Here is a 16,746-nt window from a genome sequence, read left to right as displayed (position 1 = left end):
GGGCCAGAAGCTCCTTCTGAGAGACTTTGAGATCTGTTTCAAGATTACCAATAGTTTATTTAGCAATGTCCAGCTCCTCAGTGAGACTGTGTAGTTCCTTTCTGGAAATTTCCAGGTCTGTGCAGCAGCTGTTGGTCTCATGATGTGAGGCATCCAGTGCTCTGCGGAGTGTCTGAACCTCTTTCTGAGATACGTCCACTTCTATCCGGACACTGTTGACCTCCTATTGGGAGGCATTCAGCTCTATGCGAAGAGTGTGAACCTCTTGCTGGAAGACTGTCATCTGCTTCAGCGCCTCCTCATACTTCCGCTTTAGCGTAGCCACCATTTTATCAGATTGGCTCTGCTTTTCCTCCATGGCGGAAATAGTAGCCTTTGCAGTATCTAGCTCAGTCTTGAGATCCTCCAATTCGGTCTTGGCCGCAGAGTAAATTGCGAGCACAGTCTTCTGTAGCTCAGCATTATTTTTTCTCTCCCTTTCCAATTCTTCACAGAGTAGATCACAGTCATGCCTGGCAGCTTGCAGTGCATCTTCAGGGCTGGTCAAGGGATCGTCACTCACTGGCTCCGTCTCCACTTCCCTGGGATGCTTGGCCGAGGGTTCCTCACTGTTGGCACCGGACAGACACTTCTTTGGGGTACACGACTTCTGCCTTGGGCCCTCTGGATATTCGGTTACCCGCAGGACGAATTCTCCATTTTCTACAGGGTGCAGGGCAACTCGGTCCCCCTTTTCCTCCACAGGATCTGCGGACGTGTCTGTTCCTTCCACGGTAAGTGAAGAACTGCTTTTCTTTTTCTTTTTCCGCCTTTTTGATTTGGATGACACCGTCCCTTCAGGGATATTGGGGTCTCATCTTCATTTGAAATTTTAGCAGCTTCATTATATTCGCCAGGCTTTTCTTGCAGCTGCTTTAGCTGACAGAAATATTCGGTGATCCACTGCTCCCGCTCTGTCTCCTGCTGATCATATTCGTTATCAAAGGGAGTGGTCTTTTCTGTTCGTGCCGAGTTCAGGCACCCCCACCATTCTTGGGGTGTTTTGTGGGTGTGACTCGGTTCGGGTTCCCTGTAAGAGATGTCTTCCTCTTTATTGGACTGGAAGGGCCACTCTTCCGTGGGGTAGGGTTAATTACAGGAACGCTGCATCTTGTCCTCCATTTTTAGGCTATCAGGTGTAATTTTCTTCCTGACCTCAGGAGGCGCTATTGCAGCTGTTGCCACTGTATTTGCTAGAACCCCCAATTGTGGTAGTCCTACAGATGGGCATATTTTGCTTGTAGAGGTCGTAAATATCACAGGCATCTCTGTAGACTTTTCTTTCTTGGGTAATTTTTTTTTTCAATATCAGCAGTACTGTGCATGCATTTTCTTTTATCAGGTATACAAGATGTGCCGTTGCTAGGTAAAATAGTCTATTTGCTATACACCATTTACTTGCTTGGCTTTGAAAAACCTTTTCCTTTATAGGGCAATTTTACACTCAGCATTTGTTTGCTAAAAATTCCCCTGCTTCAGCACAGTCTTGTATCAATTTTCACACTTTTCTGCATATACTCCATTCATAGCTGGTAGCCCTATGCGGTGTGGCAACCTTTATTTGCAAAATCAGTACCACTCGTGGGTCACCATCTGTATTCATTGCTTCAGCTAAACTTTTGAAAACAACAAACACCTATCCCTTTTAAGGGCTGACTCTCTTCTTGAACCCTGACTATGGCTGGAAGGCAAAACCCCTATTTCAATGACCATATTACGCTTTGTGATAGGCAAATAAAGTTTTAGCTGCTTCAGTAGTCTCTCTCCTCTTGGGATTGGAGCAAAGAGTCCATCTGTGGTTTTGTAAGTTTCAATGCAGTGTAAGTTTCAGTGGTGTGTCCCTTTAACTCTGATCTCTGCTGCATGAGGTTTTTTTTTTTTTTTTCAGACTGTTTGTAGGCAAAAAGCATTAAAAAAAATTCACATAAAAATCTCCGGTCCTTTTTAACTACAAGGACACCTCTTGTCCCACCTCGGACACCATATGTAGACGGACGTTCACAGAGGTACACAATTAGGAGGCTTTATAATGTGAAATTATTATAGGCTTTATTGTGCTGCTCCTTTTCATCAGGAAATTATCCAAACACAGGGGGGGGAACAAAGCTTCCATTCACTTGGAGTATTTCTAGTGAAATCCTATGCAATTAGTTCACATCTCCATTAGTTAAGCTTCTCCCAGCCCAAACACATAACATGAAAATAAGCAGATATAAGCAGTCTCTTAATAAGGAAAGTCTTATCTGTTTAGTTGCTGTAGAGTAAGCTTCTCTGCTCTCCTGGAACAGCACCCGTGCGTGCACAGAAAATCAGTATCCAGGTTTAGAAGTCTTATTTGGTTCTTGGAGGGAAAAACTTCTCAGTTCCTGGTTCAGCTCCCTTCACTCAGGGTTTGTCAGCTTCAGGTTTAGTAGTTTTCCCTGTGTCTTGAAATCAGCTCTGCTGTGTTTTCTGGCAGAGCTCAAGACATGTGCTGTCTCCAAAGGTCAGCTCTCAGTCAGAGCTAAGGAGTCACTTCCTGTCTCAAAGGCAGGCTTTTTTTAAACAATCTAATCAGACAGGTGGTGTTTAGTAATTAACTACCACACTGCTAGATTAAAGGCGCATTACTGAACAGGGATAAGTCCCCTGTTACACTATGCATTACTGTGGTTGCCCTGTCCCAGATGTTTTTGTTCCCCATTTACAAGCCATTCCCTGGCTGCCATGTGAAAAGACAAAATGCATTGCTCGCCTACCCTCTAACCGACACATGATGGCATTATAGAAACCGGCATTTCAATGAGCTGTAGGTATTTTTATGATGGAGCCTCAAAGGAGTCTCAATGAGCTGTAGGTATTTTTATGACAGAGCTTCAAAAGGGGTCCCACAGATTTAGAGTCTCCCTATCAAAAAGGGTGTCAGTTATGAAAAGACCCAAATACCCATAAGTTATACACGGCCGGCATTCTGAGGTATCACAGATGCCAGTCTATTGACATTTATTGGTTAAAAATCAGACTGAGCGGCACCAAGATATGGGTGTAGCCCAGGTATACTAAGGGCATGGGCGTCAACCTGACCCATGCGCCCTGCCCACCGGACAGCCCATTTGACCGGTCTTATGAACTGTGTGTAACTTGGCTATTCGTGGGTTTTTTTGTTCCCACGAGGGGGATTGGATCCACATGTTAAAGATAGCTTTGGGCAGTCTATAACTGTGGCTCCCCAGGTATCCCCAGTGTGATTCCTGAATTTTAATCCATGATGTAAAGATGCAAGACTTTGTTCCAGCCCAGCAGCAACCAGTCCAGGAGTGAAGGGGTTAATAACAACATAACCACAGGACTTTTAAAACCAAGGTGTCATTTCTGGCGCTTGCAAGCAAAGGACAATTTCTTTCGTTTCAGGGACAATTTATTTTGTTCCCTTATCCCAGTGAGTGTTGTTACCAGTGTATTCTGCAGATGTCGTGTGTTTGTCTATTAAGGAAATAAATCACAATTTATTTTGCAACTTGTTCTGTTGAATCAAGTACCCAGAAATATAAATGTGTTGATAAAAGATGGTGTCATCGTGACAGTTACATAGTAGATGAGGTTGAAATATGACATATGCCCATCAAGTTCAACCTATTGTTACATGTAGACGACAAATACTTACTCTATATTTGGATTTACAGTATATTGATTCAGAGGAAGACAAACAGAAATAAACAGTGAATCAATATCCAATGATTAATGATTAAGGGGAAAATTCCTTCCTGACTCCAATAATAGCAATCAGATTTCTTTCTGGATCAACATCCTTCCCCTGGTTACTCATTTGGTGTATCCCTGTATACCTTTCCTTTCTAGCAAATGTCCAATCTTTTCTTAAATATATACATTGTATCTGCCATCCCAGTCTCCATGGGTAATGAGTTCCACATTTTAACTACCGTTACTGTAAAGAACCCTTTCCTTTGTTGTTGGTGAAATCTCCTTTCCTCCAATCTTAAGGGATGACCCGTATCTTTTGTACTGCCCTTGGGATGAATAGTTCTTTTGAAAGCTCCATGTAATGACCACGAATATATTTGTAAACCGTTAACATATCCGTTCTTAGACACCTCTTTTCTAATGTAAACAAATCTAAATTAGCTAGCCTCTCCTCATAAATCAGATTATTATTCATCTGCTTTATTAATTTGGTGACTCTTCTCTGTATTTTTCAATTCAAAATGTGGTCTTATGATTTATACAGTGGCATAATTGTGATTTCTTCCCTTCCATCCTCATCCTTCAAATGTTTTACTTAAACCTGGACAATAACATACAGTGGCGGCAGCCTTTAGCCTCGTGCGGCCATAGCGGCGCAACTCTGATAACCACGGACAGATGCATTTTTTTTTCCGGAGTATATTGCGGTATTTTAGCGCTCGTAATATTAGCATTTTATTAGCGCTGTCTGCAATACTGCAATACCGTCTAAAAACTGAGGGGGGCGTTCGCGAGGTGTTGTCTTTGAAGTCTAATACTTTAGCAGTTCAACCTACGTCAGTACACAGTCTGCGTGTGCGCGCGCAGTAATTGTAAATTTGCATATTTATACATGCGTTTGCAGTGCTATACTGTATGTCTCATTTGAAAATTGTTGAAACGCATAGGCGTGTGCTGTAACAGTATCACATTTCGGCATACTGTATACAGCACTCTCCCCTCGCTCGCCCCCGCACACACACAGGATAATTTACTGCACTGCAGTATTTGAACTTCTTATCTTATCTACAGTGCAGTACACCTCTCCCACACCATTCCTTTGAATGTGTGTCTTTCTGGTTTCAATCACATTCCTGCATTCTTGCGAAGTTCAAGAGTGATTTTTTATTTTTATTTTCTCCACAAGCCTGCCTAGACCAACTTGATCTGTGCTGTAGCTTTTGACTGTGACCCTGTGCGTTTGACTGCACATGGTTGATTTGTGTGCTTTTTATGTACTGTATTTGGTGGTGTAGGGATCAAATTATTATGATGACCTGCCTTTTGAAATTATGTCATTTCTTTGAACTGCAGTACAGCTAATCCTTCATGCAGCTGTACCCTGTGCCCCCCTCCCCCACGCACACACACAAGGCTCGCTCAAGGATTTGAAACTCTTATCGACCCACACCTCTACAGAGTCATTCAGTTTCTGAAGCTTGCCATTGTGTTTTTAATCCGTCCCTAGCCGAGCATCACCTCACTGCGCCTGCGTGTAATCCTCTTTGGGATGGGAGCTACAGTACATAGATGATGATTACTGCGCATGCATCTGTAAATTCACCACTGCTTGCTTGCGAAGTTCAAGAGTGAGTGACCAAAAAAATATATATTTTTTTTTCTCCTCATTTTTATTTTTATTTTCTCCACAAGCCTGCCTAGACCAACTTGATCTGTGCTGTAGCTTTTGACTGCAACCCTGTGCGTTTGACTGCACAAGGTTGATTTGTGTGCTTTTTATGTACTGTATTTGGGGGTGTAGGGATCAAATTATTATGATGACCTGCCTTTTTAAATTATGTCATTTCTTTGAACTGCAGTACAGCTAATCCTTCATGCAGCTGTACCCTGTGCCCCCCTCCCCCATGCACACACACAAGGCTCGCTCAAGGATTTGAAACTCTTATCGGCAGGCACTTCTACAGAGTCATTCAGTTTCTGAAGCTTGCCATTGTGTTTTTAATCCGTCCCTAGCCGAGCATCATGTAATCCTCTTTGGGATGGGAGCTAGCTGATGATTACTGCGCATGACTCAGACATCCACCCCCCCCCCAACCCTTTGAGGCTTTGTTTACGGTAACGTTTTTGAAAATCCCCTCGGGAAAATCCCTCTCGAATTTGATATGTAAATCAGCTCTGTCATTCTTTCTTTTTCGTTGGTGTAGGTGTGGGGGTGGGGGGGTTATCAATGATTATAATTATCATGAATGTAAATAAATATTGATTTTATTTTATCAGGAACAATAAAAACAAATATAAAAATAATCATGAATAATACAAAATGCAGTCTTTATTAAGTTCTTCTGTCAGATGGCAATTGAGGGCCGGTGGATAATCATGAATAATGCACATAGATAATAATATTAATTAATAATATATAATATATAATAATATATATATATATAGTAATATAATTTTTTCCGTCTTTATCTTCTTCCTCATTCTGTGTACAGTATAGTAGTTCATTGAGAGAGGAGAGGTTTTGTGTACATCATGACTGCAGTTTAGATACTGTACACTTAACTGTACAAACAGTTCACAGACTTTACACGATACCCCCCCCCCCTCTCCCCCAGTACATCCTTTTTTTCTGAAAAGACAAGAAAACAAAAAATAAGTGCAGTTATGTGCATACTGTATTATGGCATTGTGTGCTGTGTAGTACTGTCAAACTAGTCTATTCTGGAACTACTGTATACTGTGACTACTGTTAAATACTTTGTAACCAGATGGCTGGTGCTGCTCTCTCTGGAAAGAAAAAAATTGAGCAGTTAGGTGCATACTGTATTATGGCATTGTGTACTGTATAGCTACTCCATATTGGACTACAGTATGCAGTTAGTACTTTCAAATTAGTCTATACTGGAACTACTGTATACTCTGACTACTAGGAAAGAAAACATCTGTGCCATACTTACCTGTATCATACTGTACTTACAATACTACAGTACAGTACTATACCATACTACCTTCCTGATGCTTGCCCATTACGCGTGATCACAATGGGCAACACAGTCGCAATATGGTCAATATATTTATTGCATCATTCCACGGTGAGTACATCGTTCCAAAAACTCAGTATGCCTTGCGCCAACTCATCCTTTTTGGAGGGTTTCACAACTTTTCGGATATGGTCCTTCAGCTCATGCCAGACCATTTCGATAGGATTGAAGTCTGGCGATCTGTCATTGGAGGGGGAAAAAAGGACAATTAGTTTAAGAGATACAGTACACAGTAAAAACATTGGTAAAAAATGAGGCACGGTTACCGCACTTACTCCGCTGGCGTCTTCACCCAGTTGATACCGCGCTCAAGGATATGCGCTGTTGACGCGGTGTGCTTTGGATCGTTGTCCTGGTAGAGACCATCCGGGAACTCACGTGTGATGTATTCCACAATCTCAGGCACAATTTTCTCTTGGAAGAAAGCTTTATTCATGATTCCTGTAACAAGAAAAGAAAAGTGCCCAAAAATTGCACACTATTACAGTACTGTGCGTAAGGCTAAAGCGTGTGACATACATTTTACTGTACCTTCAAAGATGACGATGCATCCTGGTCCACGCCTAGAGATGGCACCCCACACATGTATTGTACATATGTTGTAGTTATATAAATATACCGAAATAACTATAAAATTAGATAGATCTAATATAAACAATAATTTAGCAATATAGCAATATAAACAATAATAGATATACTGTATTATATAGTTATATTGTATTGTATTGTATTGTATGTGTTTATTTATATAGCGCCATAAATGTACATAGCGCTTCACAGTAGTAATACATATCATATAAATAACAAATAATATAAATAACAGATCATGGGAATAAGTGCTTCAGACATACTGTAAAAGTAACATTAAGGAAGGAGTCCCTGCTCCGAGGAGCTTACAATCTAATTGGTAGGTAGGGAGAACGTACAGAGACAGTAGGAGGGAATTCTAGTAAGTGCGTCTGCAGGGGGCCAAGCTTTATGTATCATGTGTCCATGATTATCCAGTGCTATTCATATGCTTCTTTAAGCAGATGTGTCTTAAGGTGAGTCTTAAAGGTGGATAGCGAGGGGGCTAGTCGGGTATTGAGGGGAAGGGCATTCCAGAGGTGTGGGGCAGAAAGTGAGAAAGGTTCAAGGCGGGAGAGAGCTTTAGATACAAAGGGGGTAGAAAGAAGACATCCTTGAGAAGAACGCAAGAGTCTGGATGGTGCATAGCGAGAAATTAGGGCTGAGGTGTAAGGAGGGGCACAAGAATGTAAAGCTTTAAAAGTGAGCAGGAGAATTGAGTGTGAGATACGGGATTTAATCGGAAGCCAGGAGAGGGATTTCAGGAGGGGTGATGCGGAGACAGATTTAGGAAAGAGAAGAGTGATTCTGGCAGCAGCGTTTAGGATAGATTGTAGAGGAGACAGGTGAGAGGCAGGAAGGCCGGACAGCAGGAGGTTGCAGTAATCGAGACGTGAGAGAAAGAGGGCCTGAGTCAGAGTTTTAGCAGTCGAGTAACAGAGGAAAGGGCGTATCTTTATGATATTGCGGAGGGAAAAGCGACAAGTTTTAGAAACGTTTTGAATATGAGAGGAGAATGAGAGATAGGAATCAAGTGTAGAGGGAAGAGTTAAAGATCTGTGTGAGCATAGGGATTATAGAAGGAGCAAGAGGTTTTAGGAGATGGGAGGGAATGGGATCAAGAGGGCAAGTGGTAGAGGGAGAAGAGAAGATCAGCAGTGACACATCCTCCTCCGCGATAGCGGAAAAAGAGTAAAAAAAGGCAGGAGGAGAGTTGGGAAGCATTGTGGGATGGGAGGAGGCAACAGATGAGATGTTCTGCCGTATGGATTCCACCTTTTCCTTAAATATACTTACGCGTTAGTTACCGTTGGTGTCTGTCACGGTGACTTTGTGGCAGGCTGTATGTTACACACATAAATATATAAAAGATAATATATATTTATAACTGGGTCTGAACTGGGACGAGACTTACTGTAGATATGATAAAATATAATTTATTCCTTGATAAAGGTGAACACAAAAAATGTACAAATAACATGCAAAATGTAGACACTTACTTAAAATGGAAATGATGAAGCAGTCATATCTGGACTGGCAGTTCATACAGCACTCTTCATAGTCATCAAGACACCAAAGACATGAAAGACCTCTGGCAGGAAGACAGTGCATAGCGTTTCTCTCAGCAATCAAGATGGTATAGAACAGACAAAGGATAAAGGATTGACCACAGATTATATACCTTTTGTGGTCCTATCCTTAACCTTAAGTACAGGCGATTGGTTTTCAGTTACCTCCAGCCACTCACTAACATGGGAACACATTTTGATCCCTGCCCCCCTGCTAGTTGGTACATGCGCAGTAGCACTATGGGGTCTCATTTCTGTAATCCCCCATTTGCATCAGGAATGCCAGCCAGTCTACCCCACGGAATATCTGGCAGGAAACCCTTTGTTGTGAGGTGTGAAATGGAACACTTGAAGACTGCTCTGGTTTGAGTAATCTCCGCCCTCATACAAACAGTGGAGGTGACAAATCCTTTGAAACATACTCAAGCCCTAGACATTGGGTCGCCTTTCTGGCCATATGCTACCCTGGTATGCAAAGGAATTTCCTCTGGGTTTTATCCATACCTTGAAATACAGTATGTTGGATAAAACATGAACATAGTAAAATATCCGGTTCCTTTGGGTCCAGCAGGTCCAAACTCCCCAGTTCTCAATGCCGGAACTGGGACACCCTATGGTCCAATTTGCGACTTGCTATGACCTTGGGAACTGGAGATACACAAATACACTTAAAACCGTTTCACATTTTAATACACAAAACTCCGCTGTAAATGAAATCACGTTTTTTCACTAAATCCCCATTGAAAACAACGGGCTTTGCCGCCATAGACTTTCAATGGCAAACCGCCGCCGTTGGCGGCTATGGGAATCCCCGCCATAGACTTTCAACGGGGCGATGCCGCCGTTGAAGTCAATGGGGTTTTTCCGCCGTAGCCGGTCAATGGGGTTTGGCCGCCATTGGAGTCTATGGGAAAAATCCCGAACTTTCAAGGGGGTCCATACTCCGTCGGGTTGGTCCAAGAGGGTCAAGGATGGTTCTGCAGCGATGCCGGAGCAGTGGCTACAGATACCCCAAACCCTGATCCTCTTGGCCCTCCAGGACCGGAGCTATGGATTACCAAATTTCAGCTTTTGACACTTAGCCGTTTTCCTGAGCTGTTTCTGCCGTTGCCATTGGAATCTATGGCGCGGCCCGCTCTTCTCGGTTCGACCCTTATCGGGGTCCAGGATACGGGGACCCGGTTGTGGTTGAGTGGGGGGAAGTCTAGGAACTAGGGACAGAAAGAATTTTATTTCTAGGGGCCCTAGAACTGTTTATTCCCACGCCACTTGTCGTTGAACTTGACTTGTAAGTGATCAAAGCTCTCCTATTGAAAATGTATCCGCTTTGCGGTTAAGCGGTTTGGACGGCAGCCAACTCGTTCCTGGAAAGCTCTCTCGAGGATTTCTCCATTGAAGTCAATGAGCCCATTGACTTTCAATGGGAAACCGCCGCTCTCCCTCTCAGACGCCATCTGCTGGTCTTCTCAGGAACAGGACTCATCAGCAAGATTCGCCATTGAAAGACATGGAGTTCCAATGGCGGCCTATGGGAGCCTGCAAAATGGTGCCTGAAAAGGCGGGAAATTTACACAAAGGGCTATAATTACTATACAACTATTAACCCTTGTGCTCCCGGATGGATCCCAGTGTGTGTGTGATGCAGACACTGATATAACAATAAAACAGGGAACAGTGGAATATACATTGTCAGGTTATGACAAGGGGTAAATCACATTTCTGGGCCTCAGCCCAGTTAACCCCTTGTCTCCCATGTGAGCTTAGAGGGTGGCCAATTGGGGTGTAACCCCTTTAATCCCGGGCCAAATCCTCCCCACCGTCACAGTGTCCTCGTGCGTTGTCTGGTTTTTCCGTGTGCATGATAGCACACGGTGGTTGATGGCACAATGAGGCCAGAAGCAGCTAACCAGCGTGTGATATCTGCAATTCGGTGTCCGCTCGTGTACATCTCCTTAATTCTCATGCTGAGATCTTTTGAAATCTTTTTAATAGGCATTGCTGCGAGTAGGAAGAAATACAAACACAAGAATGTATATTCGATGTTTAGTCGATGTGTATTCAATGTGCAGTGAATCCATAAACTGGATGGTGTATTTATACGTTAATGACTCACATTAGAGTATGCCCACTTTTAACACCTGTACCTCGTCGTCATGCATAAATGGTTACACACTTTGCATGGACTCCCACTCGATGATCTGTATCTGAACTTGCCCTTGTCCAGATACTGCATTGTGCCATCTGCTTTCATGGATCAACCCCGATTCTACGGATGCAGGAAGCCAATCGCCTCTGCCGTGCTTGTCACACAGAAAAAGCGAAAGGCGGCAGCCGTTTCCAAGCCAAGGCCAAAGCGACAGGCTAAGGCCAATAAAGAAAATCTTCTGCTGACCCCAAAGGCTAAGGGTTTTAATACACGTAAGCCTTATTATGTCAAGAAGAAATTCGGTGATGTACACACAACACAAAACAAATGGTAGCCAACCCATCAAAACCGCAGGCCACTTCCTCGTTTATGCTTCGACGACTCTGCCGCCGTTCTCACGGAAATCTACAGCCCATCTTCTCCACTACTCGTCCACGACGCTGCCGCCGCTCTCCCACAAACCCACAGCCCATCTTCGCCACTGCTTTTCGACGCCGCTGCCGCTGGTGCCCCTGAAATCCACAGGTCACTTTCTCCATTACGCTTAGACGACTCTGCCACTTCTCGCCCGGAAATCCACAGGTCACTTTCTCCATCCCTCTTCGACGACGCTGTCGCTTCTCCTCTCCCGGAAATCCACAGGTCACCTACTCCATCCTTCTTCGACGACGCTGCCGCTTCTCTCCATGGAACCCCCATCTCATCCTCCGTAGCACCCATCCACCCAGATGTCCACAGCACGCCATGCACAAGAACCAGCTCGTTAGACCGTATGCTGAATGGGTTAAGTGTGGATATCCCCAGGAACTCTACTGTGCTGGTAAAGATAGATCTGCTTCTGGAGGCCATGCTAAATATGGATCAACGGATGCAGAAGATGGATTAACGGATGGAGAAGATGGATCGACGGATGGAGAAGATAGAGACTGACATAGCGGGAATACATAATTTGCTCGGTGTTCATGCCCCTGTATCCCCGACGCCGGACCAGGAGGGTGGCATGGATGTGATGAATGGGACCTTCAACCGCCTTCCAACACCAAGCGCACCCCCTCCACCAGAAGAATTTGTGTACATGTATGCCGTTGATGAGGAGGAAAACATGACAACCCCGTCAAGACCACGCCAGGAGACAATACGGCGACCAACACAGGAGGAAAGCTTCCTCCCAGACAACCTACCCTCGCCCGCCGCCACAAGCACACCCGCTCACAGAAGAACACCCACTCCCAGAACCCAACCTACATACGCTTGCATCGATACGGTGCCCGACATCATCCTGCGCAAGCTGCACCCGGCACTCAGGGAGAAGTATAGGGTGATGAGTGCTGGCTTACCCCAGAAGTATGCCATGTTAATTTTTAAGCACCGCGTGTCCTACTTGGTGTACTGCGGGTGGGCCTACAGTGTGAACTACGAAGGAAATCACGAAAAAAGGACGCTTCCTGAAAATTTAAGAAGGACTATTGTGGAGGAATTGTGGCACTATTATTCAATTACAGATCCTTTAATGAAAAGCGTTCGAGACTCCATTAATGGCATTTTGCGCCATACAAGGCATCGGCCCTGGAAGGACAATCTGGTGGGTATCGCATTTGCGTGACTGTTCAACTGTTGTTTATTTTTTGTAAATGTTATTGTACATGTTTTGACTTTCTGTACTTTAATAAAGGAGATGTTGCGTTTTTTAACTTATATTAATAAAGAAATGTATTTACTGACTGTACACAAGACCTGCACAATTCCAGTCCACGAGGGCCGCAAACAGGCACGGTTTTCAAGGCTGTCCTGAAAAACGGGCCTGTTTGCGGCCATCGAGGACTGGAGTTGTGCAGGCCTGACTGACTGTTCTGTACACCATCCTACTGTAAATGTTTTGACTTTCTGCACTTTAATAAAGGAGATGTTGCGTTTTTTAAATTTTATGAATAAAGATTTTTTTTTAATAACACCATACTGTTGTGCTGTTGTGCTGACTGTAAACCACACTAACATAATACATGTAGAATAAATGCATACTTTTTATTTTTTCGGGTTTATTATACAGTATATATAAAAAAAGTATTGTATACGGTCTGAAAACATCAGCATACTGTTTCAGGTATTCTATCCTAATCAATAACAACAGCCACTAAACTGTAGACTCCGGTACGTGGTTTTTAAAATCCGATTCAGCAATGTGCAGGCATTGTTACACAAAGCGATATTATCCATCGAAATCCCTCCATTTGCCGTTTTCCGCATGAGATGAGAAAGTTTTCTTTTCTGAGGAAAAACAAAAGTACAAGTTTTACGTATGTAATGGTCAGTCCCCTAAAGAAGTTCCCACAGTCAGCCCCACCAATAATTTTCTCGGGAGGCGTCTTCTGTTCACATGCGCATGCGCTTACCGTCGATGTGATGACATGCATACAGTATGCGTTTCAAGAAGGTTCCAATGCGCATGCGCCTAGCTTTTCACTAATTGTGCAGTATCTACTGTAGAAGCCGCTCAGCCAATGATATTGCTTACAGGAGAATCGCTTGACTTTTGAATCGCACTGATATTGATATTTTCAAAATAAAAAAAACAGAATAAAATACAGCAACATTACTCACCATAGAATTTCCCAATCAGCTGGCGCCGAGCCACTGCCAGTCCCGTATTCTTGATCATACACGTAATTGACAGGTAACAGCGGGACTACTACACCTGTAGTCAGCTGATGAGGCTGGAAATTGCTTAGGTACATGCAAGCTTGCTCGAATCTGTACGCGAAATCCGGCTCAGGCTGCAGGTATCCGGGCGTGGACAGACAGCAAGGGTTGTCACTGACGGTCGGACCGTTATTGGAAGCCGGTGCTGGTGCTGGCGCATTGCTTGCCAGCGACTGACGTTTCTTACTTGGTTTTAACACGACCTTTTGCCTTTTGCCGTCTGCATGATCATAGATACAGGAAAAACCCAGTGATACACACCCTCCAATAAAATCGGGATCAATACGAAAAAAACATGGATCGCTACATAACGTTTTCCTTATTGCACGCTTCCACACATGAGCATTTGGCGAAAATTTGTAAAAGTCATAGTTTTCGATAAAATACTGATAAATTTGAACAACTGTTGCCATCTTATCATCTGTTCCATTAATCGCGACCCATATTAAATAAGTGTACTTTCTGTCAGGTTTTTGGAACACGGGCAGCAGTTGTACACTCATGGTGGCGGGACTGACTCTGGACAATAACCAGACCAGAAACTGGTGCTTGTCTTTCTTTAATATGAAAAGCCTAAATTGATACATTATTGTAACCTCTTCCTTCAGTCCCAAGGCCAATTTACAATAGACCACTGTGGTATTTTTTTAAACGAAACACCTGCAAGTCGACACATTACTGAAGCGCATGCGCATTACAATTCATGAATATCTGCCATCTGGCGGATACGCGACGAATTGCAACCAATTAAATCCGAACCATTATCATAAACACATCAACCGCGCATCAACCGCGGCTGTGAATGCAACATGAATGCGGTATAAATGCGGTCAGAATGCGGCATGAACGTGGTGAAGTGCGGTGAAGTGCGTGGCATTCGTAAAAAAAATCCCGGAAAAATGCAGTGATGTCGGAGAATAAAAGGCGCCGCGACTGTAAGACTGCAGATATTATGAAGTATGTCGGGCCTAATTACAGTATCTCAACATGTAACTTTAGTTCAAGAATTCATAAGCCTAAGAATTTGTGATGTCTAGTCTGAATTACCCCCAGCTCTTGCACATACAGAAAAATAAGAAGAGTTAACAAGGGAAGTTAGGTGTTATAGAGTAAAGCACAGGCAAAAATGATTCTGCATTAGAGACCTACAATAATATGCTTTGAACAAGCTTCCGTGTGCTGGGAAGAGTTAAGATAAGTTTAAATGAATGGGATTAAAATCATCTCTAGCACTGGGAAGTGGCTTCACAGTATACTGATTAAGGGCTAGGGAGTGGAACATAAAAGTACAGTGTTTAAAGCTGCAGTTCAAGCTGTCGTTTTAAAATATATATATATATACACAGTATATATATTTATTTATTTTTCCCATTCAGTATGTGCATTAATACAATCTACACACTGACACATGATTAGCTAAGATGCAGATCGATCCGTTCTCCTGTAATCAATCGCTTTGCTCAGGGTTTTTTAATTCAGCATTATGGGAAATGTAGTCCTGGAATATTATTGACTGGACAGTTACTAGATACAATTGGTGCACTGCTAGAGAGAGGGCAGGGATCAAAAGCCAGAGCCTATCAGAAGGGGAAAGGGCTGTGCCTTTGGAAATGCTTCCTACATTAGAAACATTAAAAAATTTCTTTAAAACATTTTTTTTTTCATTTTTAAATGCTACAAGTATTTTCTCATAGTACAGAACTGATTTATTTTAAAAAAACACACACGTAGGATATTGCTTGAAGCCTTGTCTGAGCTGCTGATGCTTTTTTGGGTGGTGGCTGTTTAATATTACCAGAAGTACGAAATTATATTGTTAGGCTATTCTTTAAAGGTAATTTCCTGTATTCCAGCAAGGGTGGTGGCTTCTACAGAGCTACTACTGTATATTGCATTTGTGTGAACAATGACCACCAACATTAATGAGTGTTTAGTCATGATTTCGTGTTACTTGGCATAATCTGCTAAAAATAGTTACTCCTATGATACCATACTAGTGGTATAAAATAAGGATAACAAATTAAAACAGTTTTCAAATAAATGAACTATGGAAGGAAAAGAATTCCGTTGTGGTTGCACTCAAGAAACCACAGCAGAATAAAAATGACACTTTATTAAATATAACAAAAGACAGAAAAGTCCAATGCTACATCCAATGTGAAAAAAATACACAGTGAAATACTTATATATTCTCTTGAAAAATGGTCATTTAGTTAAACCCTTTGGCCAAAGCGTTATAAGCCTGCGAGCCACATCAAGGCACGACCAGTGAGCAGGTCCTAACAGTACCTGATAAAATTCTAATTTACCTTAATTTGGAGGGAGAATAACCACATTGGGTCTGTCCAAACACAGGAACATGAAAAATACATTAAATAAACAGGTTCTACGTTAGGTGAAGAAACAAACTTAAAAACAATGAAAAGTGAACAGAACCCTCCAATTGACAATTAAGGTATATCCTAATTAAAGTTTCTGAGAATACAAAAAATCCGGCGCCTCCAATGAATAAATAAATGAATCCAACCAATGGCGTAGTCCAATGTGGGTAGCAGGCAGTCCTGAGTGCGGTTCCATCTCCTGCAGAGGCTCCAGTCTGACTTCCCGGACTGTTGTTCCAAAGGCCATTTCAAATCAGCTTTGTTGTAAGTAGGTTTTTAATTTTACCCCTACTGGATGATTCAGCTTCATTAGCGTCTTTAGCCCAATGAACATTTGTTTATTGTTACATTTTAGTTAATTGCATTAAATTTGTAATTTATCTTTTTGCCCATCTTTACAGTGATTTTTTTATTTTTATTTTCATTTTTTAGATTTTTCTGCTTTGTTATTTGAGTTACACTATGATTTTTTTCTTTTGTCTCTTTTTTTGTTTTTGTCCTATATGTTTGTTTGTTTTTTTTTTAACCCTTTTTTATTGAAGACTCTACTCAGGACTGCCTGCTACCCACATTCGACAACGCCATTGGTTGGATTCATTTATTTATTCATTGGAGGCGCCGGATTT

The sequence above is a fragment of the Ascaphus truei genome, chromosome 4 (assembly GCF_040206685.1).
Source record: "Ascaphus truei isolate aAscTru1 chromosome 4, aAscTru1.hap1, whole genome shotgun sequence".
Lineage (NCBI taxonomy): Eukaryota > Metazoa > Chordata > Amphibia > Anura > Ascaphidae > Ascaphus > Ascaphus truei.
This window is presented reverse-complemented; position numbering follows the sequence as displayed.